Raw genomic sequence first — 27,930 nt, 5'->3', positions numbered from 1 at the left:
TTTAAAGGCTGCATTACACTAAGTGAAGTGTAGGCTAGTGACATTTTAAAGTAGAATGTTGTAACTCACTCACTTTTTCATGTATGTAAGTCATGGAAATCCATTGGTCAAAATGTGTATGAACCCTGATAGATGGCGCTCTGAGGCCTACCAGTAGGTCACAGCCCAGTGGTTGAGAAACATTAAAATACCTAATTTCCCCTCCAAAATCAGATGGACTCCTCTACAAAATCATCCCAATCATTCTAGAAGTATTATTTTCTTTAAAATAGAGCTATTCTGGTAATCTGGTGAAAATCTCTGTATTTTTTCATATCGCAATATATATCGCAGGGGCGGGGAATATCGCAATGTCAGTTGTTTCCAATATTGTGCAGCCCTAGACCACACTGACACTATGCTTGCAAAGCAGGTGATGATTGGATAGCTACACACTGTACAAACAAACAGTACATAACGTTAATACAACCAGTGTTGGGCAGTAGCTAGCTACGAGTAGCGAGGCTAAGCTTTCCAGAGGAAAAAAGCAGCACGGAGATTCTGGAATAAAACAGGAGGAGACAGCTGTCAAGTGCAATAGCGATATAAGCAAGCACTTCCATGTGACAGACGCATCTTATCCTTCTTTGTTGGTTCCTTGCACTGCTAGAACCGCCCAACTCTTCCTTTGATTGGGTTAGGTTTAGGCATGAGTAGTGACGATTGGTTAGTTTAGATTAGTAAATCAATCAAAGGCAGAATAGGGCGGGTCATGCTGTCTGGAGTTTTCTGAAACGGGAGGGGATTGACTGGATGAAAGCTCTGGAGAGATTGAAGTCGGGCAAAATGGTTAATTGCAGTTAATTAATTTGAACCGGTTACGTTCTTAACGGCAGTTAACCGACTTTCGGTTAACTGTTTACATCCCTAATTGCGATCTGATCGGCCAAACCACCTCCGGAGGTGGTCAGGGACACATTGTGACCACATTAAACACAAGTGTAAATGCAATGCGTCCTCTCAATCCACATACAACAACAGTCACCGCTGTTTATCTGCTGCTCTAGGCTATGGAGCTTCCCTGATCCGATCGCAATGTGGACACTGGAGACACACATTAATATCAGGTGTAAATGTAATCAGGTTAATGTGGTCAAGCACTATCCGATTCAGGGTGGGAATTACACAGAGGCCATGGCCTCCGTTGGCCCTGCTACTGGTCGTGATACTCTGAGATCATTAAGGCCACCTCGGCAGTGCCCTGCTACCAACATGCTACAATCGGATTCTGATTGCAATCTGATCACAGAAAATGTCTCCTTATGACCATTGACCACAGCCCCGCCAGCGGGCGCCATCGTAAAAATAAAGAAATATGTGTCCAAACTTTTGACTGGTAGTGTTTGTAGCAGGAAACATATTTTTTGTCAAGTGGTTACCCACTGGTCTTGAGCTGTGGATGATCCAAAGAAGCTCCTAATGCAGAGCCGCGGTGCAGATCCCGCACCCTGCATGGGGTTTGATCTGGGATGCTGAGCGGCTAAGTCTTTTGGCCATGGGCTTCCTTCCTAATGAGCAAAGTGCTACCAGGTCAGTATTAACGGAGGGGTGTGGGGTGAGGGTGAGGTTTTTTAAGTTAAAAAAAACCTTCCTCTACCCTTCTGTTCTCCATGTGAACCCTACCCATCTGGTCCTTCAAGCAGACTGAAATCAACATTTATTAGCATATTGCTTGACACAGGCCGATCGATCATTCTGGCACTCTTACTTCCCTGCATTCCCCTGAACATGTGTACGTTTATGTAAATGGACATAAATGTAGAGGTCCATCATCTAGTATCCATGTACTGAATCAATGGAAAATGCAGCCCACAGGTGTGAGGCTTTAACAGTCAATGCATCCATAATGGATACTGCAGATGAAGTAGGCCCGGAGCTTCAGATAGCCCAAAGCCAGCAAACATCCGGTCCAGTGGCCCAGAGGCCAAACATTGATTTGATTACGCACTCGGTTGTGGTTCCAAGTTGTGGTTTTGAAATGGTTCACATTGAAGGATGGTGTTTATTCTGTCAGGAATTGAGTTTGAAATGGTTCACATTGAAGGATGGTGTTTATTCCGTCAGGAGTTGAGTCGGCGCCCAGGCTGGACCGGACGACTCTGGTCATTCTCCTCACTCGGTCAGAACAGATTAAGCTGGCACCGTTAAATCCAACCCCTCTCTACTTGTTTTTTTACTCTTTGTTTCAAAATGATCCTTGAGTTGTTTGTCTCATTCCGCCTCATCCGATGGCAGCTTAGATTGCACAGTTGGAGAATGAGATGATTCTTTTATTTTGTACAGCAAGACTAATCACCACTAGATGTTATGGACTAATCACCACTAGATGTTATGGAAGACTAATCACCACTAGATGTTATGGGCTTTTGAAGCTTGCTCAATCTGCCTGTACCAACAATTCAACCATCCCCCATTCCTTGACTACCAATTGCTAAATTGCATTAAAAAAATGATGGAGGACATCTTGGCGACTTGGCGTGCTAACAGATGGCCAGTTGATCTGTGGTGCTGTACAGAACCCCTTCCTACTCCAGCTATAAAACAACAACATGCTCTGTTAAATTAATCTACATGCATTTCAGGCTAATTTGTAGTCTGGGAACTTTTAGTGCTTTGCAGATTGGAATTTCTGTCGATTCCTTCACTGGAATTTCATTTCCACTGCACGCACAAAGCCTTATCTGCCTTTAATATGATGTGTTGTTTTTCCCAGGCGGTGGTGTGAGTTCAGAGGCCTGAGTTTAGAGTTCTTTAATATGATGTGTTGTTTTTCCCAGGCGATGGTGTGAGTTCAGAGGCCTGAGTTTAGAGTTCTTTAATATGATGTGTTGTTTTTCCCAGGCGATGGTGTGAGTTCTAGAGGCCTGAGTTTAGAGTTCTTTAATATGATGTGTTGTTTTTCCCAGGCGGTGGTGTAAGTTCAGAGGCCTGAGTTTAGAGTTCTTTAATATGATGTGTTGTTTTTCCCAGGCGGTGGTGTGAGTTCAGAGGCCTGAGTTTAGAGTTCTGTAATATGTGTTGTTTTTCCCAGGCGGTGGTGTGAGTTCAGAGGCCTGAGTTTAGAGTTCTTTAATATGATGTGTTGTTTTTCCCAGGCGATGGTGTAAGTTCAGAGGCCTGAGTTTAGAGTTCTGTAATATGATGTGTTGTTTTTCCCAGGCGATGGTGTGAGTTCAGAGGCCTGAGTTTAGAGTTCTTTAATATGATGTGTTGTTTTTCCCAGGCGATGGTGTGAGTTCAGAGGCCTGAGTTTAGAGTTCTTTAATATGATGTGTTGTTTTTCCCAGGCGATGGTGTGAGTTCAGAGGCCTGAGTTTAGAGTTCTTTAATATGATGTGTTGTTTTTCCCAGGCGGTGGTGTGAGTTCAGAGGCCTGAGTTTAGAGTTCTTTAATATGATGTGTTGTTTTTCCCAGGCGATGGTGTAAGTTCAGAGGCCTGAGTTTAGAGTTCTGTAATATGATGTGTTGTTTTTCCCAGGCGATGGTGTGAGTTCAGAGGCCTGAGTTTAGAGTTCTTTAATATGATGTGTTGTTTTTCCCAGGCGATGGTGTGAGTTCAGAGGCCTGAGTTTAGAGTTCTTTAATATGATGTGTTGTTTTTCCCAGGCGGGTGGTGTGAGTTCAGAGGCCTGAGTTTAGAGTTCTTTAATATGATGTGTTGTTTTTCCCAGGCGATGGTGTGAGTTCTAGAGGCCTGAGTTTAGAGTTCTGTAATATGTGTTGTTTTTCCCAGGCGGGTGGTGTGAGTTCAGAGGCCTGAGTTTAGAGTTCTGTAATATGATGTGTTGTTTTTCCCAGGCGATGGTGTGAGTTCTAGAGGCCTGAGTTTAGAGTTCTGTAATATGATGTGTTGTTTTTCCCAGGCGATGGTGTGAGTTCAGAGGCCTGAGTTTAGAGTTCTTTAATATGATGTGTTGTTTTTCCCAGGCGATGGTGTGAGTTCAGAGGCCTGAGTTTAGAGTTCTTTAATATGATGTGTTGTTTTTCCCAGGCGATGGTGTGAGTTCTAGAGGCCTGAGTTTAGAGTTCTTTAATATGATGTGTTGTTTTTCCCAGGCGATGGTGTGAGTTCAGAGGCCTGAGTTTAGAGTTCTTTAATATGATGTGTTGTTTTTCCCAGGCGATGGTGTGAGTTGCAGAGGCCTGAGTTTAGAGTTCTTTAATATGATGTGTTGTTTTTCCCAGGCGATGGTGTGAGTTCTAGAGGCCTGAGTTTAGAGTTCTGTAATATGTGTTGTTTTTCCCAGGCGATGGTGTGAGTTCTAGAGGCCTGAGTTTAGAGTTCTGTAATATGTGTTGTTTTTCCCAGGCGATGGTGTGAGTTCTAGAGGCCTGAGTTTAGAGTTCTGTAATATGTGTTGTTTTTCCCAGGCGGTGGTGTGAGTCCTAGAGGCCTGAGTTTAGAGTTCTGTAATATGTGTTGTTTTTCCCAGGCGATGGTGTGAGTTCTAGAGGCCTGAGTTTAGAGTTCTTTAATATGATGTGTTGTTTTTCCCAGGCGATGGTGTGAGTTCTAGAGGCCTGAGTTTAGAGTTCTGTAATATGTGTTGTTTTTCCCAGGCGGTGGTGTGAGTCCTAGAGGCCTGAGTTTAGAGTTCTGTAATATGTGTTGTTTTTCCCAGGCGATGGTGTGAGTTCTAGAGGCCTGAGTTTAGAGTTCTTTAATATGATGTGTTGTTTTTCCCAGGCGGGTGGTGTGAGTTCAGAGGCCTGAGTTTAGAGTTCTTTAATATGATGTGTTGTTTTTCCCAGGCGGTGGTGTGAGTCCTAGAGGCCTGAGTTTAGAGTTCTGTAATATGTGTTGTTTTTCCCAGGCGATGGTGTGAGTTCTAGAGGCCTGAGTTTAGAGTTCTTTAATATGATGTGTTGTTTTTCCCAGGCGGTGGTGTGAGTTCTAGAGGCCTGAGTTTAGAGTTCTTTAATATGATATGTTGTTTTTCCCAGGCGGTGGTGTGAGTTCTAGAGGCCTGAGTTTAGAGTTCTTGCAGATGCTAAGCACAAGCACTCATCGATCACCATTTCACTCCATCCCCCCCGAAATAAGAAAATAACAGCCCTGTGTCTGGCCACACGCCCGTTCATATTACCCTACCACACGAACAGGCTGTTACTGATACACAAAGCAGCGGTCGCACTTTCCTTCCCTGCGCTCGCGGGCCTTTTGTCAAAACAAAGAGAACTTGAGAACAGAGGAGAGAAATAAGCCGGAGAGCGCGCTTTGCTTTGCCTTAACCTTAACTGAACCGTCATCAGCAGCATGTGGCTGCCAGTTGCTAACGCACGCTAATCCAGAGGCTGCTGCCGCTGCAAGTCCTCACTGCCTCAGCTACTTTCCATGTTCTGGGCTCCAGGTCAAAACCCCCATCATCGCCATTTGTCAGAATTAGGCTTTGTGGAGGTTAGGACCAAATTAGGTCATTATTTTGCACAGCGTCTCCAAAAAGCTTCATGCATGATGATGATCATAGTTAACTGTCTTGTGTTCAGTTATAAATAGCAGCTGCGTAGAAGGTTGTTATAACTCAACTTTTCCACAACAATGGGCGGGTTAATGACTTTCTCAAAATGTGAACTTTGATTGATAGCCTTTGTCTTAAGAGAGACACTTTGTGGACTCATGAGTGCACTGACAAATCCCTCGATATGGAATGTCAGGACTGCCAGTAGTTGTAGAGCTTGCCTTGGGATAATGCTCATTGTGTTCAAATTGTCAATTTGAGCTTGTCACAATAATCCCTAAAATGACCCTTGAGATTTGCCCTCAGATTGCGGTTTTTCACTCAAAAGTTCAATAGAAACTGAATCAACAGCAGCAGCAGCACCGGGCACATCATTTCCTATACTTGCTGTATTTCTAGGTGTCAGCTTCTTTTAAAGAGGGTGAACATTGCTTATCAAGCCGAGGCAGGTTGTCACTTCACTTTTCTAAAGGTCACTTTGCTGTTTTATTGACATCAGTGAGGGAGGGGGCGGGTCAAAAGAAGCTTGCTGAGGGCTTTTTGTGCGTGTTGCTGAACTTGCTGTAGTATCATACAGCACTCTGTTTTGCATTGGGAACTGGCAAACTGAAGCCTACTGCCTATTTGACAGGGAGCAGATTGCAGAGCAGATTGTGAGCTGTGTTGCCATGAGATTTGGCTGCTTCCAGGTCTGGGATTTGTCAAAAGATTTTGTTCATTTATCATTGTAAAAGCATCCTTCTGTCATGCAGCGATCATTAACTCATTGAGTGCCAGCCACTTTTGGAAAACGGATGCTCCCAGTGCCAGCCCTTTCAGAGCGTTTTCAGCACTGGTGAAAGTGGGCCGGAACCGTCCGGTGCGCAGTTCCGGTAAGACTTTCGGTGCCTGAACGCCGTTGGGGGAAGACATCCAGCTGCCTGTCAATCAAAATCCGATTGTTGCAGAGTGCAGTCGATCCATAATTTCCAACAAGGAAATGCATGGCTGACGTTATGTCATTACTAATAAACAACAGTCTCTCTCATAAATTGCTTCTAAATTGTTGTTAGAACTGTTTTAGACCTGGCTATCAGTGGTTTTTAATCCGTGCTGTGTGTGTAGGCTGATTTGCGCTTCCAGCATACAGCTCCTGAATGCCGCTGCTGCTGCCTGCACTGGGCTGTGTCAAGTCTAGTCTCGCTTGCGGCTTGCCTCCGCTCCGCAAACAAAAACAGTTCCACCAGGATTGCGCGAGTGTAGTTCCCACTGGTGAAAGTGGGCCGGAACCGTCCGGCCCACAGAAATTCTGTGCCTGAACGGCGTTCCTGGAAGACACGCAGCTGTTGTCAATCAAAATCCGATTGCGCTGCTGCTCGGCTGTCTGTTCATACTGCGTTATTTCGAAACCCACATAGGTTAAGCCAAAACCACGCCCTGTGCTACGCAGCAGTCAAGCGCCGGGATTGGCCAGGAGCAAGTCTTTTGTCCTCTTTTGACAGCTCGAATCTCCCACACCACAACCACTGCACAGCACGCAGCCCAGCGATTTCATGAACCAACTGAATTGCTCTTGAGAGCGGACATTGAAATGAATGATGGTCACATACCTTCCTTAGTGTATTAACGCTATTGAAAACGTAATACAAGCTTTTAACACATTTCCCACACCACAAACACTGCGCCCAGCCCAGCGATTTTACTAGGCCTAACCAAATTGCTCTTGCGCGGACATTGAAAATAAATTACTGTAATATATTAACGCTAATGAAAACGTAGCACAAGCTTTTAACACACAAATTATTTTTAAACATATTTATTTCAAAACATCATTGTAAAATTCAGGGCTTTAGCCAAAGCTTCAATAACAGAGCTCAGCTGACAGTTGAACTTGCAAATGAAAAATATAAAAAAATATAAAATTAAAAATACAATAGGCTACAGCACATAGGCCTAGCTTCTTCTTTTTTTGGCACAGCTATTCATTCCCCCCAGTCCAGCAGTTTGTTCCAGGCCAGTGAAGTCCCAACAATCTACAAAAACATGCAATAATATAAAATCATAGATACAAAGTTGAATCATACACAATCAATAAAGCCAAAAGTAAATGGTTAGCCTTCCCAATGGCATCTGTTATTCTGGCCTCATAATAAGCACTGAGGCGGTGGTCAGAAAGTCAAATAACCGCAACAACACCAACAACTACAGCAAGGCTGCAATGAGGATATTATTATTGAAAGACAAAATCCTACCTCGCACCAAAGCATACAATGTAGCCTACCGCGGTTATTCATAATAGTTCACACTAGGGCTGCACGATATTGGAAAAAACTGACATTGCAATATTTTTTTATTCTGCGATATATATTGCGATATGAAAAAATACAGGAATTTTCACCAAAAGTCTTGAATAGGTCTATCAAGCCTTGCTCATTTAAGAAGGTGGCCTAGTGGGTAACGTGCGCGGTTGACGTACTAGGAAGTTAGTGTGTTTTTAGCCACAGACAGGGTGAGTTGCAGGATCCTAAGTGAGTAAAAGTACTATAGTTAGTAGGAAAAGAGCTTAGAACGTCACCGAGAGGGCATGCATTACTGTATGTTATCAGTTAATTTATCTTACTTGACATTGCATGCTCTGCGATGTGACTATTGCGCATGTGCACATTGCGATGACGATGCTGAAACGATATATTGTGCAGCCCTAGTTCACACAGGAGAGAAACAATTTAATTGTTCAATGTGTGGTAAATGTTTTGGTCAAAAAGGAGAGTTGAAATCACACATGATAGTCCACATAGGATAGTCTGTTGTTGTAATGTTTAAACAGGCCTAAATAATTCACTATAGCCTACATATTGTCAAGTGTTTCTAATTTCTACACCATAGGCTACAGGCATTCAAAAAATGGATGTTTGTGTTCAGGGATGCATGAAGCTGGGGGCGGGAGGAGGACAATATGAAACGATGAAGGTTGGGGTAGTATAGTTCCTGTAAGAAATTCAAACCACTTTCACCCCTGGTTTTCAGTGATTTCTCGAGGCCCACAGAATATTGTGTGATATTACTATGTAAACACCGAACACGCCCAAAGAACGATGAGACTATCTTGTATCATCAGCAAAAAAAAGTTTATTGATATCATTTTCCGTTCTATAGTTAGGAGCAGTAGAAGATATAGGTTGGTTTCAGCAAAAACAGACGTTTCAAACTACCGTAGAAGCTGAGATAATGAGCCTTTTGTGAAATGAAGCATTTCAAGCACATCACTGACTCTGAAGCTAATATTTTCTGATGTAGTGACACCTCAAAAATAATTTCCTTCAATAAAAGAGTGAAAACAAAGGAATTTTGATGGCAAAATAATATTTTTTAGCTGCAACCAGCAGCGCTGGCCCCTGCGTGCGCAGACCCTACACTTTCTTGCTGGTCTTGATTTACTGCTGGTGGGCATCAGATATTCTAGCTTGTGTTTGCCAATCTGTCTGTCCATCGAGCCTGCTGTCTGGGTCGGTGTTGTATGGTGCCCTGCGTGCCCCACCCCCCTCAACTGCACACTCCTCCTCCGTGGGAGTGTCTCTGGTGGCTCTCTGCTGCGTTTGCTCTGCACTGAAAAGTGCGCTACACCCAGCTTTTTCACAGCGTTCTGCCGTTTTTGTCGCCGGCTCCCAGCGCTTCCAGCTGAGAATAATGTAACCTTTTCTGGCAACTAATCATGTGGAGGGGCTATCGCAGCGGAGACGGAGGGGCTCAATTGTGGGAGCAGATTGGCTGCTGCAGGCACAGCTAACGTTATGCTTCATGCATATCGATGCATACCGATGCGGTTTCCGTTTCCCCATGACTTCTTCTCTGTTTTTTCCTCACCTTTCTCTAATCTGGAGAGCACTGTCGCCACCTAATGGGTCCGTAAAATAGCTTATATACCTTCAACATCCCCCATATTTTTACAGGAGATGCATCAGGCTTTGATCCACGTCCCACCGTCAAAAAACGCAATTGACGACTTTAGTCGTCATTGGCACTCTACGTTACTATTTGAATTGACGACGATAGTCGTCATTGGCACTCAATGAGTTAACCATGTCTTTAATGTATCTGTAAACTTTGCTTCCCATTTTATAATATTCAATATATAATATAATATTCAATGGATCAAGACAAAATAGCATAGCATTATCCATTATCCAGCATTAATAGTTATTCATAGGTTTGTTTTTCTTGAAGGAAAAATATAAACTTTCTCTCTCTCTCCATGACCTCAATAACTGGTATCATAGGTTTACTAGGCAAGACTGCTGCGGAATTCACAAACTATTACCGGATGTTAGCTGATGATTTTGACTGACAGGACTCTTTGACTGCCTTAGATTGGATCATTGTGACTTTGTGAGAAAGCTGTCCATACCTTTGTCACATATTGTTTTAACAGGCATAATTATAAATCTCTATTTTTACCCCCACAGATACACTGGCATTTGATTACTCATAAGCGGTGTGTAGCGATCTGCTGTACTAACCAGCTTGGAGGATCCCTGGAGACGGGCTGTTTGAAGGCTAAGGTAAGAATACGCTTTCTAAAATGGATTTCATTCAAAGTTAAAGAACTCTTGGTTGGGAGAGGTATGGATTCTCTGTTCACTGATCTTTCAAATGCAGCATTCAGATTGAATTGGCTGTAATGTGACAGAGCGAGTTCTACTTTCAGGACTCAGGAGACATCTATAGAGACCGCTTAATTAATTGACCCTTGGTGAAAATACTGCTACTGACGCAGCTTTTTAAATTAGATCTCATCAATTCAAATTAATTAAAGTTTTAATCAAACATTAGCAATCAGCCTTTAACTATTTGGCAAACCTTTGCAAGTAATATATTCTCCAAGTCCAAGGACAACATTAATTTTAAGGTCAATTGAAATGATATTACTGGTGATGTATTGCTATGCATCAGCTAAGTTTAAGGGTATATCAATGCGCGCACAATATGCAATGCTGTGTTGATGATCGATGATTAAATGTTCTATGAAAATGAAAATGTAAATTTTTGCCGTTTGTTGCTCAAATATAGTTTGTCAACTGATATTACAATACATTTCTTAGCTCTACAATGTACATCATGACTGTCCGTTTGGAACAATGTCATGTCTGCAGGTTTGAGGGGTCAGGGCAACTCACTTGTCACGTTGGTAGAAGCAGGAAGGGAAATGGCTGCATGAAAAGCCTCAGAAACCTGTAGCCATTGAAGAGCCTTTGTGTGTGGCTCGGCGTTCCCCAGTGGGCGTGAGTGTGGACAGTAGAGGACAGGGCCAAGGAGCGCCGATGACAGGCCGCCTCATGGGATGGCTGCAAACAGATGGCTGGCCAGATGCAGGCCTGCTGTGACCTTGGAAGTGTCCGAGGGTCAAACCAGCAAAAATGTCTCAAAAACAAGTGATGGTAGACTGTGCAACAGAGTGGCCAGATTTGGTGTAATTTTGTTGTTGTGTGGCTCTCTTGGGCCGTTTGTTGTTGGACTTGTTGGTTTGGTTTGTCTGTGGGTGGTGTGTGAGGATGGAGGACTTGTTGGTTTGTCTGTGGGTGGTGTGTGAGGATGGAGGACTTGTTGGTTTGTCTGTGGGTGGTGTGTGAGGATGGAGGACTTGTTGGTTTGTCTGTGGGTGGTGTGTGAGGAGTTGATGGAGGACTTGTTGGTTTGTCTGTGGGTGGTGTGTGAGGAGTTGATGGAGGACTTGTTGGTTTGTCTGTGGGTGGTGTGTGAGGAGTTGATGGAGGACTTGTTGGTTTGTCTGTGGGTGGTGTGTGAGGAGTTGATGGAGGACTTGTTGGTTTGTCTGTGGGTGGTGTGTGAGGATGGAGGACTTGTTGGTTTGTCTGTGGGTGGTGTGTGAGGAGTTGATGGAGGACTTGTTGGTTTGTCTGTGGGTGGTGTGTGAGGAGTTGATGGAGGACTTGTTGGTTTGTCTGTGGGTGGTGTGTGAGGAGTTGATGGAGGACTTGTTGGTTTGTCTGTGGGTGGTGTGTGAGGATGGAGGACTTGTTGGTTTGTCTGTGGGTGGTGTGTGAGGAGTTGATGGAGGACTTGTTGGTTTGTCTGTGGGTGGTGTGTGAGGAGTTGATGGAGGACTTGTTGGTTTGTCTGTGGGTGGTGTGTGAGGATGGAGGACTTGTTGGTTTGTCTGTGGGTGGTGTGTGAGGAGTTGATGGAGGACTTGTTGGTTTGTCTGTGGGTGGTGTGTGAGGATGGAGGACTTGTTGGTTTGTCTGTGGGTGGTGTGTGAGGATGGAGGACTTGTTGGTTTGTCTGTGGGTGGTGTGTGAGGATGGAGGACTTGTTGGTTTGTCTGTGGGTGGTGTGTGAGGAGTTGGAGGACTTGTTGGTTTGTCTGTGGGTGGTGTGTGAGGATGGAGGACTTGTTGGTTTGTCTGTGGGTGGTGTGTGAGGAGTTGATGGAGGACTTGTTGGTTTGTCTGTGGGTGGTGTGTGAGGAGTTGATGGAGGACTTGTTGGTTTGTCTGTGGGTGGTGTGTGAGGATGGAGGACTTGTTGGTTTGTCTGTGGGTGGTGTGTGAGGAGTTGATGGAGGACTTGTTGGTTTGTCTGTGGGTGGTGTGTGAGGAGTTGATGGAGGACTTGTTGGTTTGTCTGTGGGTGGTGTGTGAGGATGGAGGACTTGTTGGTTTGTCTGTGGGTGGTGTGTGAGGATGGAGGACTTGTTAGTTTGTCTGTGGGTGGTGTGTGAGGAGTTGGAGGACTTGTTAGTTTGTCTGTGGGTGGTGTGTGAGGATGGAGGACTTGTTAGTTTGTCTGTGGGTGGTGTGTGAGGAGTTGGAGGACTTGTTAGTTTGTCTGTGGGTGGTGTGTGAGGATGGAGGACTTGTTGGTTTGTCTGTGGGTGGTGTGTGAGGATGGAGGACTTGTTGGTTTGTCTGTGGGTGGTGTGTGAGGATGGAGGACTTGTTAGTTTGTCTGTGGGTGGTGTGTGAGGAGTTGGAGGACTTGTTAGTTTGTCTGTGGGTGGTGTGTGAGGATGGAGGACTTGTTGGTTTGTCTGTGGGTGGTGTGTGAGGATGGAGGACTTGTTGGTTTGTCTGTGGGTGGTGTGTGAGGAGTTGATGGAGGACTTGTTGGTTTGTCTGTGGGTGGTGTGTGAGGAGTTGATGGAGGACTTGTTGGTTTGTCTGTGGGTGGTGTGTGAGGAGTTGGAGGACTTGTTAGTTTGTCTGTGGGTGGTGTGTGAGGAGTTGATGGAGGACTTGTTGGTTTGTCTGTGGGTGGTGTGTGAGGATGGAGGACTTGTTGGTTTGTCTGTGGGTGGTGTGTGAGGATGGAGGACTTGTTGGTTTGTCTGTGGGTGGTGTGTGAGGATGGAGGACTTGTTGGTTTGTCTGTGGGTGGTGTGTGAGGAGTTGATGGAGGACTTGTTGGTTTGTCTGTGGGTGGTGTGTGAGGAGTTGATGGAGGACTTGTTGGTTTGTCTGTGGGTGGTGTGTGAGGATGGAGGACTTGTTGGTTTGTCTGTGGGTGGTGTGTGAGGATGGAGGACTTGTTGGTTTGTCTGTGGGTGGTGTGTGAGGATGGAGGACTTGTTGGTTTGTCTGTGGGTGGTGTGTGAGGAGTTGATGGAGGACTTGTTGGTTTGTCTGTGGGTGGTGTGTGAGGAGTTGATGGAGGACTTGTTGGTTTGTCTGTGGGTGGTGTGTGAGGATGGAGGACTTGTTGGTTTGTCTGTGGGTGGTGTGTGAGGAGTTGATGGAGGACTTGTTGGTTTGTCTGTGGGTGGTGTGCGAGGAGTTGATGGAAGCATTGGGGTTTGTCACACCTACAGTTAATTTTCTTTGGTGGGAAAATTTACTTTTGTTGCATTTTTGTGTTTGGTTCATTTAGGGTCACACTGACCAATTACAAGCGAACAAGGACTTGTAAACAAAAGTCACAAGCAGCTTGTTTATTGACCTTATTCACATAACGGCCATTTGGAGTAGTCAGGGGTGGGAAACTTCCTGGAAGGGCAAGTTGAGTGCAGCCCGTTCTGTCCTGCTGTTGTGCACCAAGATACATCATACAAACATTGATCATTTCACAGATTCCCCACTGAAAACCAGATCTCAAACTAATTGACCTCAAGAATCCAGAGGGCTATGTTTACGTTTTAATGAACAGAATATTGCTCCAAGCATGCTTCATGAGAACACATCCTTAGTCTCAGATGACAATTTAATGCTATAAGATAATTATTGTTATTTTTAATTTATTTTGTATCCATTCTTGTCGTTTTTAAGCATTTCTCCCCTACTTCTACATTATACCTGGGTAGGGCTGTCCCAAACGATTATTTTCTTATCGATTCGACTAACGATTATTTTTTCGATTAGTCGATTAATCTAACGATTATTTTTTATTTAATTTTTCAATAAATTTACCCAAAACAAATAAATAACCAAAAACTTCTCAATTTCAGTAGTTTATTTAACCATCTCATTCTCAACAGTCCAACATATCACAAGTACAAGTGTGCAAATACAAGTACATATAAATGTAGTGCAAATACATCACATATTATCATCTTTAAGATGCTGTCACTCAGCTCTGCTGACATCTTGGGTGTGCAGTTTCGTTTGGGGAAAAACTGTTCCACACTGGGTTGCTTCCTGAAAAGAGAGAGAAATAATAATATAATACTGTAGGGACATATTTAAAATTAGTCTAAGTCTAATTTCCATGTCTGTTATTATGATATGATCACATGAATTATTATTATTATTAATATGAATCTTATTATTATAATAGATAGTGCCTGCCTATTTGTCAGTTGCCTGCTCTCATCACATAGATTAAATTGATCATCATCATGATTCATCACTGCATGTATGAACCCTTTCCCTAAACTGAGGAGGATCAGTATTTTTACAGGACATGGATTTATTTAATCACTGGAGTAATGTGCATTCATTGTGCAGCTAACTCCGCCAAATGTATTTAATGTTTGCATCAGTGTGGGGTAAGGAAATAAATAAATAATACAAAACGATTTACAGACTAACAGTCACAGACTGTAACAATGGTCTGTAACGTTAGTTTTTGATCTCATCTTACATGGCCGTGAACGCAAACAGAAGAATGTAAACAGCCGAATAGCACTGTTAAATGATGCACGCACGCAGTAAATTAACGTGAGCAGCAACAGACTAACAATGGTCTGTAACGTTAGTTTAATCAATTTTCTACATGTTAGCCGTGAAAGCAAACGGAAATATGTACGTTAACGTTAAACGGCAGAATAACACCGTTAAATGGTGTGTTCGCTGCGGTGCAGAAATTACTTTCAACATGACGGTCATGGTTTAGAAACTACAATGGTAAGTGACTACCACTATCAGAAACACGTTCCATGTTCATGCTAATATATCATGCTTAGACAAACATTAAACATGACTTACGGTGCTGCTTGTGTTTCGTTCCTGTCGTCTTGAAAAAGCGCTCCCGCGTGTCTTCTCTTCAAGTGTTCGTTCATTGCAGAAGTACTGCTGTGATAAGCCATCTCCATTTTGCACAGCCGACAGAGCACCACATTGTTTGGTTTCTGCGAGAAGTATTCCCACACTTTAGACGATCGTGCTCGTGGAGTAGCAGTAGGATGAGTTTTAGCTGCATCGCCAATAGTTGTTGCCCTAGTTTCTGGAAGATCAGCCAAGACGGCCACGCGTCTTGGCTGATCGACGCACGTAGCGTGCGTCGACGTATTTACGTAGTCGACGTCGTCGATTACGTCGACTCGCTGGGACAGCCCTATACCTGGGTGGCACAGTATAGGACAGATATACAGCCTATACTAGGTGGTAGAAGGTCACAGGTTTGATGTGAAGGAACAAAGTCCTAAGCATGATATGCCAAATAGTTAAAATGTAAATGCTTAAAAGTAAATAAACAAACAAATGAAAAAATAAATAAATCCCTTGGCCAGCCTGGGCAGATGGGACTGTAGTTTAATTAAAAGCGAATGGGACTGCTCATCTGGGGCCAGTTTGGATTTTATAAGCTGGAATGAAAGTTTTATGCGATCTTGTGGCCTGAACAGTAGTGATCTTTCATCAATACTCTCTGAAGCGATATATTCCTGATGCAATTCAGACAGCCGGCAGGCTGTGAAGCAAACACCACCAGCAGCAGCCTGCTATTTTGTAGACCTCCAGGGTGCTCAGCAGAGCAGAGGGAGAGCCATGATCATAACCGGGGACCGGCTGGGGGGAGAAACGAGGAGGATGAGGAGGAGGTAGAGGTGTGTGTGTGTGTGGGGGGGGGGGGGGGGGGTGAGGGCATGGGGGGAGAAAGGAGGATGATGAGGTTAGTGGAGTGGGGGAGGGCAGTCGGGTGAGAAAGGATGATGAGGAGGAGGAGGTTAGTAGTGGTGGGGGGAGGGGGAGGGCATGCAGGTGAGAAAGGAGGAGGAGGAGGTTAGTAGAGGTGGGGGGGAGGGCATGCAGGTGAGAAAGGAGGGGGATGAGGAGGAGGTTAGTAGAGGTGAGGGGGAGGGGGAGGGCATGCAGGTGAGAAAGGAGGAGGAGGAGGTTAGTAGAGGTGGGGGGGAGGGCATGCAGGTGAGAAAGGAGGGGGATGAGGAGGAGGTTAGTAGAGGTGAGGGGGAGGGCATGCAGGTGAGAAAGGAGGAGGAGGAGGTTAGTAGAGGTGAGGGTAGGGGGGGGCATGCAGGCGAGAAAGGAGGAGGAGGAGGTTAGTAGAGGTGGGGGGGAGGGCATGCAGGTGAGAAAGGAGGAGGAGGAGGAGGTTAGTAGAGGTGGGGGGGAGGGCATGCAGGTGAGAAAGGAGGGGGAGGAGGAGGAGGTTAGTAGAGGTGGGGGGGAGGGCATGCAGGTGAGAAAGGAGGAGGAGGAGGTTAGTAGAGGTGAGGGTAGGGGGAGGGCATGCAGGTGAGAAAGGAGGAGGAGGAGGTTAGTAGAGGTGGGGGTAGGGGGAGGGCATGCAGGCGAGAAAGGAGGAGGAGGAGGTTAGTAGAGGTGGGGGGGAGGGCATGCAGGTGAGAAAGGAGGAGGAGGAGGAGGTTAGTAGAGGTGGGGGGGAGGGCATGCAGGTGAGAAAGGAGGGGGAGGAGGAGGAGGTTAGTAGAGGTGGGGGGGAGGGCATGCAGGTGAGAAAGGAGGAGGAGGAGGTTAGTAGAGGTGGGGGGAGGGCATGCAGGTGAGAAAGGAGGGGGATGAGGAGGAGGTTAGTAGAGGTGAGGGGGAGGGGGAGGGCATGCAGGTGAGAAAGGAGGAGGAGGAGGTTAGTAGAGGTGGGGGGAGGGGGAGGGCATGCAGGCGAGAAAGGAGGAGGAGGAGGTTAGTAGAGGTGGGGGGAGGGGGAGGGCATGCAGGCGAGAAAGGAGGAGGAGGAGGTTAGTAGAGGTGAGGGGGGAGGGCATGCAGGTGAGAAAGGAGGGGGATGAGGAGGAGGTTAGAAGAGGTGAGGGGAGGGCAGTGGGGTGAGAAAGAGGGGGATGAGGAGGAGGTTGGTAGAGGTGGGGGTGAGGGGGGAGTGCAGTGGGGTGAGAAAGGAGGGGGATGAGGAGGAGGTTAGTAGAGGTGGGGGTGAGGGGGGAGTGCAGTGGGGTGAGAAAGGAGGGGGATGAGGAGGAGGTTAGTAGAGGTGGGGGTGAGGGGGGAGTGCAGTGGGGTGAGAAAGGAGGGGGATGAGGAGGAGGTTAGTAGAGGTGTCAGGCGTATAATTGGGGTGAGGAGATCTCTGGGGTGGATAGAGGGAAGCTTTATTAAGACCACTGAAGTCTGATGTGCCTGTGCGGCTGCCAAGCTCTTCTCCACACACCCACACACACACACACACACACACACACACACACACACACACACACACACACACACACACACACACTATGGGCCAATCTTCCATTTCCACAAGAGACTCTGTAACAACAAAGGGATGGAGGGCAGAGTCAGTCACCGATAAGACAAAAGACACCGTGACTTGAAAGGCACTGATGGAGAAGCAGCAGTCTGTCGCTCAGTGTTTTTCTGAATCAAGGCCTGTTCCAACCTCTTCATCTTGCTCTTACGCATTTGTAGTGTGCTCTTCTTGCATTCTGAAACATTGTAGATGTTGTGACTTCATTGCATCTCATTGAGACATTGTGGACAGAAGAGGGAGTGGAGGGTCACTTCACATCATCATGATCAGCATCATCATTACTTCACAAACTCATTGTCAAAAAAGAGCCTGAAATAAAGCACTTTTCTTGAGGTTATTTGTTAGTCGGTTATATTAGCCATTCTGCGGATGTCCGGGAAGGTTTTGAACTTTAGACAGCATGTCAAACTTGATGAGCACAATTTTAAGCTTTAAAAAAAACAGCAATAATACGTCAGCAAATTTAAGTCAGGCCAAAGTATTCTGAGCTGAACATTGATGAAATATTCACAGTAAAGGCAGGTATCGGAAGTCAAAATGGGGCTGGAGGGAGTTGAATAACCTGTTGTTTTTGCCCATAAAGGAAAACCGACTTCCTGGTGACCGATCATAGCAAACATGTTATTGAGATGAACTGCTTATTTTCCCTGCGCATTTGAATGTAGAGTCAATGAAGTTCCTATAATATCAACAGTACTTAAAGCCTGTGTAGTTGCCAGTTTGTGGCACCAGGCTGTGAAGCAACTTGGGCATCGTGCATGCGTCTTGTTTTTCACAAAGGCACATCCTGGTGAGAAGCACAGCAAAGACACTGAGCTGAAGCAGAGGAGGTTATGGGCTGAAGCACAGCAAAGACACTGAGCTGAAGCAGAGGAGGTTATGGGCTGAAGCACAGCAAAGACACTGAGCTGAAGCAGAGGAGGTTATGGGCTGAAGCACAGCAAAGACACTGAGCTGAAGCAGAGGAGGTTATGGGCTGAAGCACAGCAAAGACACTGAGCTGAAGCAGAGGAGGTTATGGGCTGAAGCACAGCAAAGACACTGAGCTGAAGCAGAGGAGGTTATGGGCTGAAGCACAGCAAAGACACTGAGCTGAAGCAGAGGAGGTGATGGGCTGAAGCACAGCAAAGACACTGAGCTGAAGCAGAGGAGGTGATGGGCTGAATTAGTGGCCTCCCTCACTTCTCTGCTGCAAATTGGTTTCAGTGGAAGTGGAGAGAAGGGGCTGCAGGTCTGTTCTCTGATTCCCTATTAGCTGGTTAATCCCCCCCAGCTCTGGCCAGAGGGAGAGCTGCTTGTGCATACACCCCCCCCCCCCCAAACAGCCCCCCCCTCTGGCCAGAGGGAGAGCTGCTTGTGCATACACCCCCCCCCCCTCCTCAAACAGCCCCCTACTCCTCTAGCTCGCGTCTGTCCTCTTTCCATTCAATCCTGCAGGGCTTGGCTAATCCTGTGCCTGGTCATGGTGGAGCGATTGCAGGTTTTTTCAAAGCCCTTTGCTGGCTGGACTTCAAAGTTGCAGGGATATGGGGACTTGAAGAGGTGGGAGAAACTGAAGTCCACCATAAGCAAAAAAAAAAAAAAAAACTTTCACCTTAGGGTTTTCATGTGCTATTCTTAAGGTGATACTGAGTGAGAATGTGCAGTCTCAAGCGGCCAAGGTTTGTCTGTTGGAAAGACACAGAGGCATGGAAGGAATCTCAGGTTCAGACGGTGCATTTTCTTTTACTATTTTCTACGTTTAAATTAATGGTAAAGACATCAAAACAAATCAAAACCTTATATTTTAGATTCCTAAAATAGCCGCCCTTTGCCTTGATGGAAAGACAACTTTAGGCTTTTGAAAGAAATTCATACATAGGATCAACTTCACTATTTATATTCGCCCATTAAACATTGTCAAGCATTTAAGCCTAAGCATTTAGATGAAAATGGCTTAAGATGATGAAAGGAACACTCCATTCAATCAGTTGTGTCCAAACTTTTGACTATAGTGCTTTCTTCTTCTTCTGAACTTGGAAGAGCTGCTGCTGAGCTACAAAGTGCAATCAGAGGACAAACCCCCAACCTTAGCCTGACTAATCCTTCTGCTGTTTAAAAAACATTCATTCACTTTTGAACCAAAACGTTTCAGTAGATGTTGAACTCCCGTCCCTACTTCTTGTCAATAGAAGCACATCTGGAGGTCTGGAGTAGGGGTGCTAAAAAAAAAAGATTCTTGAAAGGATCGCGATTCTTAATGCCACGATTCCTGGATCGATTCCCAACTACCAAGAATCGATTCTTCTTCGTATTGCGCTAGGCGGTAATGTCTATTTTTATGCCTCCGCCGGCGATAGCCAGGCCAGGAGGCATTATGGATCTGGGTTGTCCGTCCGTACGTACGTACGTCCGTACGATGTTTGTTAATGCGATATCTGAGGAACGCCTGGACGGAATTTCATCAAATTTGCCTCAAACATCGACTTAGACTCAAGGATGATCTGATTAGATTTTGGTGGTCAAAGGTCAAAGGTCAAGGTCACTGTGACCTCTCGAACGCCATTTTCAAGCTTGTTAACGCGATATCTCAGGAATGCCTTGACGGAATTTAATCAAACTTGTCTCAAACATCGACTTGGACTCAAGGATGAACTGATTAGATTTTGGTGGTCAAAGGTCAAAGGTCAAGGTCACTGTGACCTCTCAAACGCCATTTTCCAGCTTGTTAACGCGATATCTCATGAATACCTTGACGGAATTTCATCAAATTTGCCTCAAACATCTACTTAGACTCAAGGATGAACTGATTCGATTTTGGTGGTCAAAAGTCAAAGGTCAAGGTCACTGTGACCTCTCAAACGCCATTTTCAAGCTTGTTAACGTGATATCTCAGGAATGCCTTGACGGAATTTAATCAAACTTGTCTCAAACATCGACTTGGACTCAAGGATGATCTGATTAGATTTTGGTGGTCAAAGGTCAAAGGTCAAGGTGAGCTCTCTTTCAACTTTCAAGTTGATGCATGAAATGTAGTCCTATACAGTATGTAAAATGGAAACTGTTCTATAATAGACTGCTATAGCTGCTTAAAAAAAATCAGTGATTGGTAATCGGTCGGGCAAATATTTCTCATAGGCGATTGGCGATCGGTGATCGGTGGCAAAAAACGTGATCGGAGCACCCCTAATCGTTATGCATGCTGTCTGGTAGACCATTTTTAGCTGAATATGCGGCTATGGTTTCAACAATCTTTGCTTCATTTATCAGACTAATAGCAGCTAACGTTTGCTGCTCAACAACATCCAGTGTGTCTATTAAAGTTAGTAGTCTGGTCAGTGATTTTCACTGGATGCATGCAGGGCGCTTTTGTCTAACCTGATGCAGGTGTTTATTCAGAACACTGTCAGTGTCTGCCCACTGTCATCAACCTGCCTTACGATGTTACACTGTGGGATATGTCCACCACATCAGCATTATGATAATATAATAAAATAAACTATTTGTATAGCACCTTTCTTAACCAGGTTACAAAGTGCTTGTACAGTACATCAGAATAAGCACACCAAAGACCAAATGTATAATAAGGCAAAACAATTATATACAAGCACAGAAGAATTAAAAAGGAAAGGTAAAATCACACATTAGAGATGAGAGAACTCCTTTATCTTCCTTCACCTCTCCTGGCTCTCCTGTGTGGTTCTGTGCATAAAGCATGGCACTAAGAATGCCAGTGTGAGCAGTTTGGATTCCCTCTGGGGTAGTCAGTATAGTTGAGTATTTGCACTTTTACTTGGAATTTGTGTACTGCCACGGTGCCACCACCTCTTGGACATAAGATGCGTAGTTACAGTATACTCTGGTTAGTGTCTCCCCCCCAAAGTCTATAAATCCCTCCCAAAGTCTATAAATCCCCCCTATCTGAAGAACATAAGGGGGTAATTCCCCCCTAGTTTGCCAAATGAATTTTAAGCCCTGACTGTAATACTTCAGAATTTTAATTAGAAGTTCAGCATTAATAAATTTGACCTTTTTTGTCTTAGATTTGCCTTTGTGTATTGCAATATAAAACTACATAATTGAGAATTCTAGATTCTGGAATCGAGAATCGTTGGAATCAAGAATCGATTCTGGAATCGGATCGGGACCCCAGGAATCAGAATCGGATCGGATCGTGGCTTAGCCGGATCGGAGCACCCATAGTCTGGAGACCGACTTCAGCTGCAGCATTAGGCCGGTCTTTGTTACAGACTCTGCATTGACGTTTCACTCCAGCCATGTGGGCTTTTCTTTTTTCTTTTTTTTTACCAGGAATCTCTCCAATTAATTCTACGGACGTGTCCTTGGATGCTCATCCCCAATTAGATACTCAGATAGCAGTTAGCTAGATTAAGCTGCTTCCAGCCAGCTGGCAATGGAAGGAACCAGCTCTCTTGTTAAAATCTTGTGAACATATAATGGTTCTTATTTGGCTGTGCTGGAAAATGGCTGTGTTTTAACAGCACTGGGCAGAACCTCTCCGACACTGGCAAGTGAAATAAGGACACAAATTTAGATACAAGGGTTTATTTATTGTAATTTCGTTTTACACAGCCCCTGTATCATGAATGACTAGTTTCACATGACACGTGGCTAAATGTAATGTACTAAAACGCCTTCCTTCTCTAACAAATGTATCCTCACAGTGCCATGCTGAGTATTCAATTTGGTATCATCCATCCAGTAAATGAAAAGTAATTTATTTTCTCAATTAAGTGATTGTTGTCCATATGCTCCTTTTAGTTAAATGACAAGGCAATAAGACTCTCAGTTGCTTGTACCCACTTTGTTCTTCCTCATGTTATTAGCCTCACCATTTGAATACAGCTAATACAAAGAAAGCATGATTGCAACTGAGGACCTTTTGCTTCTGACTAGGTATTTTCCATCTCACTTGTTTAACAGATACAGCATCTGCGTAACCTGGTAATGAGTTAAAGTGGACTCCTGGGGACTGGGATTATTCTACTGTACGTTCTTTCCTCCTTGATACTTGGAAAGTGTGCAGTGCAGTCAATATGAGGTGACTCAGTCAGACCTTCAAGACGAGCTGAACCCAACAATGATTTTATTTTTTATTTTAGTTCAAATACCTGGGTATTCAGTGCACCTGTTTAATAATGTATGCAAAAAATTTAAAATCAAATTTCTTTAGTTTTCACACTTTTTCACATCCAAAGTTCATTTTTCAAGTTATCATTCATAACTGTAATCTACAGTTTGCTGACGTCACATAGTACTATCACATTTCTGCCCCATTTCAGCCAACCATATATCACAACATGGCAGCTGTCAATCAATCTTCATTTCGGAGAATTTTCTCCTCGAAATGAAGGCGAAATAGTGCCTATAGTGTCTGTAGCCTGGCAGAATTTGGTCAATTGTATGTAACATACAAAATAAAGCAAACGGTAATGTCTAAGAATGCAAAGAAATGTAACTGGCTCATTAAACTCGCATTCCAGGATAACGTTAACATAAGGGGTCGCCCCTCGGAGATTCCAGGCGTGCAGGCAGCACTCATGCATCGGATTGTCCGCTCCGCTCCACACAGAAGCAGCTGGCTGCCTGGTACTCTCACTTTGCGGATCTGCAGCGCCACAACACGCTGAATCCCGCTCGATTTGGGGGCAGAACACGCCAGGATTGGCCAACGCCTAATTAAGTCCCCAGAATTGTCAAATCAAATGATTGACATGCTTATGGCCCGCCTCTCAACCCTCTGCCATCTCAGACAAGATTTGTTTTCAGTCTGAAACGTATCAGACCCACACGCCACTTGGGTTCCGATGGGTTCAGTTCATCTTTAATGCACTCATATTCAATATGCGGTGACTCAGTCAGACCTTAAGGCACTCATATTCTGCCATCTGACTAGCAGAGCCTGAGATGGCACTAAGCCATTTAAAACCTCGCCCTGGGGTAACTTGACCTAAAGGTTACTTAGATTTAATTCAACAAGGAGGATTGCATGATTAACTATAGATACCTTAGTAGCAGATGTTACAGATGTTATCTTGTTCCATGCAAATGATCTAATTTTTACCGCTTGCTTAAAATGGAGTTGAGATGATATCAGCACGCTTAGGGTGCAATCACGTCTACTCTTCGTTTTATTTGGTCGGAGCCTTGTTTGTTGTATTTCTGTATGTGGTTAACTCATTCATGGCCAGTTTAGGACTGCCAATATTTAGCACAGGCCAAAGATTTTCATAATTGTTGGTCATCTTTCAAGACCCACAGTAAATTATCTATTAGCACCAAAGTGATTTGCAATACCTCAAAATGAAGATGTACGTCTCTGGGTTCACCAGGGAAAAAAAAGTGAGCTTTTAGCATGTTCTGTACTCTACTTATAGCCATTTATATACACCCTGTTTATACCCAAAAGGTCTCCCTGAGAAAATAAACAGGAAAAAAGGCATTTTTTGTAAAAGGGCACAATCTCAGGCAGAACTCACTCTCAATTCTTTTATTTTGAACTGTATTGACATCAGACATGTAAATATTATTCGTTAGGACACAAATGACAAAAAAAAAAAATATATATATATATATATATATACACATGAAGTGCTTTTTTTTTACATTCAACAATACAGTTTACTCGGTGTGAGTGAGTGTGCAGACAGACAGACACACAGACAGACAGACAGACAGACAGACAGACACACCGACAGACAGACAGACAGACAGACAGACAGACATACACACACACACACACACACACACACACACACACACGATCCCCCTTTTAGATTTCTAACCCCACATAGGATAAGCAATAACCACGCCCTGTGGCGCTGGGATTGGCCAGGAGCAACACTGGAGGGCACGCAGCCCAGCGATTTCATGAACCAACTGAATAGCTCTTGAGAACAGACAGCGGGCTGCTGTGACTGCCGCTTCTGCCTTGTTAGCTGTTTGTGTGTTTATTTTGTTTTGTTCTGGTCCACCCGTCCTCGTCCATGTCTCCCTGTCATATCCTCCCTGCTATTTGATCATTCCCGTTTTCCCCTCGGCTATTCAACACGTCCTCACCGCCCTCGCAAACTGATCGATCATTTCCTCATTCCTCCGATGATCAAACACATCTCTTGATTGCTTTCTCCCGTTTTCTCCCGGCTGGCACAGAGGAAGGCGACTCCAGCTCGTGCAGCGCGCCGAGCGGCGTTTCAATGGCGTTTCTCCTGTCTGCACAAGGAAGCGTTACCCGTTTTCTGCTTTTCCTCTTGCTCAATTTCAAAACAACAGCCGCGGTATGTGTTCACGTGTTGTCTTAGATGCTAGGGACCTGATACTATGTCAGAGGCTGGGGAAGTGTTTGAACTAAGCACTGCAGTAATAAAAACAAAAACACGTCAAACACGTCATTGGCGGGGAGGGCTATTTCTGATAACACGTCAAAGACGTCTTTGGCGGTGAATGAGTTAATTTAGGTTCCCAAGCAAACAAAGGCTTGTAAACAAATGTCACATGGACTCACAAAAAGCTAGCTTTTTAGATTTTCTAACCTGTCACCCTGCCAGGCTGGAGATTTTGGCACCAGAGGGAGTCGAAAACAAATGGGTTTCCAGTCCTGCAACTTCAGCTAAGCATGCCGGACTTACAGAGTAACCACCATAGAAAACACAAAGAAAGAGCTGAATATGAGAATCTTTTTACAACCATAAAACATTTTGGGGTCGTTTGCTGTAGTTAGTTTTAGATTACGTTCTCACTCAATGCTGTTATTTGGTGCCACTCATTCAAGATGCCATTTTTCTCACCTGCCCAAACTAAAGGAGTAAACAGTCTAGAGATCAGTAAACTAAAGGAGTAAACAGTCTAGAGATCAGTAAACTAAAGGAGTAAACAGTCTAGAGATCAGTGGAACATTCACTTGGTGTATAATCAGGGGCTGAAGAAGACCTGGGACACAGTGAATGTAATCAACTACGAGGTCAAACACAAAGCCAGCAGGACTCTGGCTCCTCAGGACAAAGATTGAGAAGCACTGCTCTCGACGCTTGATGTGAATGCCACCCTTAGAGAGTGGAACTAATGGGCTTTTCGCCTCTGTTTTATGTTAATTGGAATGACTTTACTCATTAGTCCATGTAACTACTGCAGCAGACCGGCCAGCCTCCCAATCAACTGGCCTCCTCTTCCGCAGGCCATGGGAGACAGTGGTGGTGAAGATGCACTATTGATCTGACCATAGATAAAGCCCATAGTTGATGAGGGCGATTGTTGCTGCTGGAAGTAGTTATGGACCAGAAGCTGTTAGTCTGATTAGTCCTATTGAGTGTGGAGCAGAGGGCGATGTTTTTCCTTTTCCCTCACTGTCTTGTCAAGGAGAACCGTGTTGGTTTTGTGGCAGCATGGTGGTTTTCACAGCCCACCAGCAGAAGATCTCTCAGATAATACTCAGAACATGTTGGTGAGGTGGTTGATTTGGGAATGTAACGTTAGTTTCCGACAAAGTTTTCTTTTTTTCCCCTTGTATTGCCAGTATCATACTGTGACTGCAGCAAAGCATGTGGCTGTTTATCTTGGAGGCTCTCCTATTTCTTATAATTGATGTTTACACATTCCCTAGGTAGGGCATTAACGGGGATTGCTGTATTAATTGCCAACGTATGCCATCTAAACCGGTAATTGCAAGCTGTTTGCTGGAATGTAAATGTGCTCCGCTTGGGTTTAATGGAGTTTGTTTATTGAGACTCTGGCCACTTTTGCTGACAAATAAAGACTGATGCTTAATTTGATGCCTTCTGCTTTTAAGGAATCAATGCGTTTTTTCTTTTTTTTTCCAAATGTGCAATACAGTGACAGGACGTTGTCTGTGTTAATAGTGTTGTGGAGATGTATGGGTCATCAACACAGTAACGCTACATAATGACACATGTTAATATTGTTGTGGAGATGTATGGGTCATCAACACAGTAACGCTACATAATGACACATGTTAATAGTGTTGTGGAGATGTATGGGTCATCAACACAGTAACGCTACATAATGACACATGTTAATAGTGTTGTGGAGATGTATGGGTCATCAACACAGTAACGGTACATAATGACACATGTTAATAGTGTTGTGGAGATGTATGGCTCATCAACACAGTAACGCTACATAATGACACATGATACAGGGACAACGGGGAGCTCACATTCAGTACAAGAGAACATACAATCTGCCTATCACTCTAATGCACAAAAGCATTCCATCACTATGGCAGGCATGCAATAGGCTGTAGCCATAGGTGAAAATTCAACATAATGCTAAAAGCATGACAAGTAGAATATAAAATGCATGGAATATATTCAGTCTTATGAAACTTGGACATTCTTTCCAACTAAAGTTTATTATATCCATTCAAATGTATAAATAGCCATGCGGTGATTTCCCCAAGTTCTCTCCTCTTGCAATGAATGCAATTATCTCCATGCCGTTCTTTCCCTCGGAGCAATCTAACTTGAATTAACCAGTCCTTCATCTCCACTCTCCCCCAGCCCCTAACTCCACAATGTGTGTCTGACCCGTGATAGATGACTTCTCTGTGGAAGCCGACACAGGTGGACACCTCCACTAAATCTCCCTCTTTCCCAGGACCCTCCCACCCTCCCACCTCCCCATTTTCAATAATATCGACCGGCTCCTATACCTCTACATATGTGGGGGGTGGTTAAAATTAGTTCATCTTCTTTCATCCTTCCTGAGCACGCTTCTTCTCCCCTGCACTCAATATCCCATTTTTGCCCAGTTGTGAAATGGAGAAGCGGAGCACTCATTCCCATCCTCCTCCTAATTTCTCGACACGTCCGACACACACCTTCAGTGATCCAACACACACCTTCAGTGGTTCTGACCCAACACACACCTTCAGTGGTTCTGACCCAACACACACCTTCAGTGGTTCTGACCCAACACTGCACCTTCAGTGGGGCTGAGCCGCAGAGAGGACGAGATGGGGGGGGGGGGTTAAGCGCTCTCTTCATACGCACCTGTGTGTCTGGCAGATGGGGTGGGGGGGGGGGGGGTGAGATGAGAACAGGGGCCGAGGATGAAGCGGTTGAGAGGGTGAAGGAGGTGATTACTGAGGGGGCAGCTCCAGAGGAAGTGGCAGAGAGCAGCCAGATGATAGATTCTTTATTCTTTGCCGTGGTGCAGTGCCGGAGCAACCTTTTCAAAACGTACACAGAGAAATGCCATGCACACACACACACACACACACACACACACACACACACACACACACACACACACCATCAATTTGTTCATCCCGTTGGCAGTTATTTTCAATCACTCTCTCTCCCGGCTCCGAGCCCCACGTCCTCCCCCTCTTGTTTATTCCCATCTTCTCTCCTGCGTTCCTTCTCTTGTTTTTCACCTCACTCTCCACCTTCCTCAATAGAGCTGTGATTGGAGAACATGCAGCATCAGTCAGCCAAGTCTCCATCCCTATTCATATATGAGCACTTCCTCTCTCTGTTCACTCCCCCTCCACAATCTCTCAACACACCAACCCTCCCT

The sequence above is a fragment of the Poromitra crassiceps genome (genome assembly GCF_964638095.1).
Source record: "Poromitra crassiceps genome assembly, chromosome: 1".
Lineage (NCBI taxonomy): Eukaryota > Metazoa > Chordata > Actinopteri > Beryciformes > Melamphaidae > Poromitra > Poromitra crassiceps.
The sequence above is the reverse complement of the archived record's forward strand: the minus strand, read 5'-3'. Positions refer to the sequence as shown.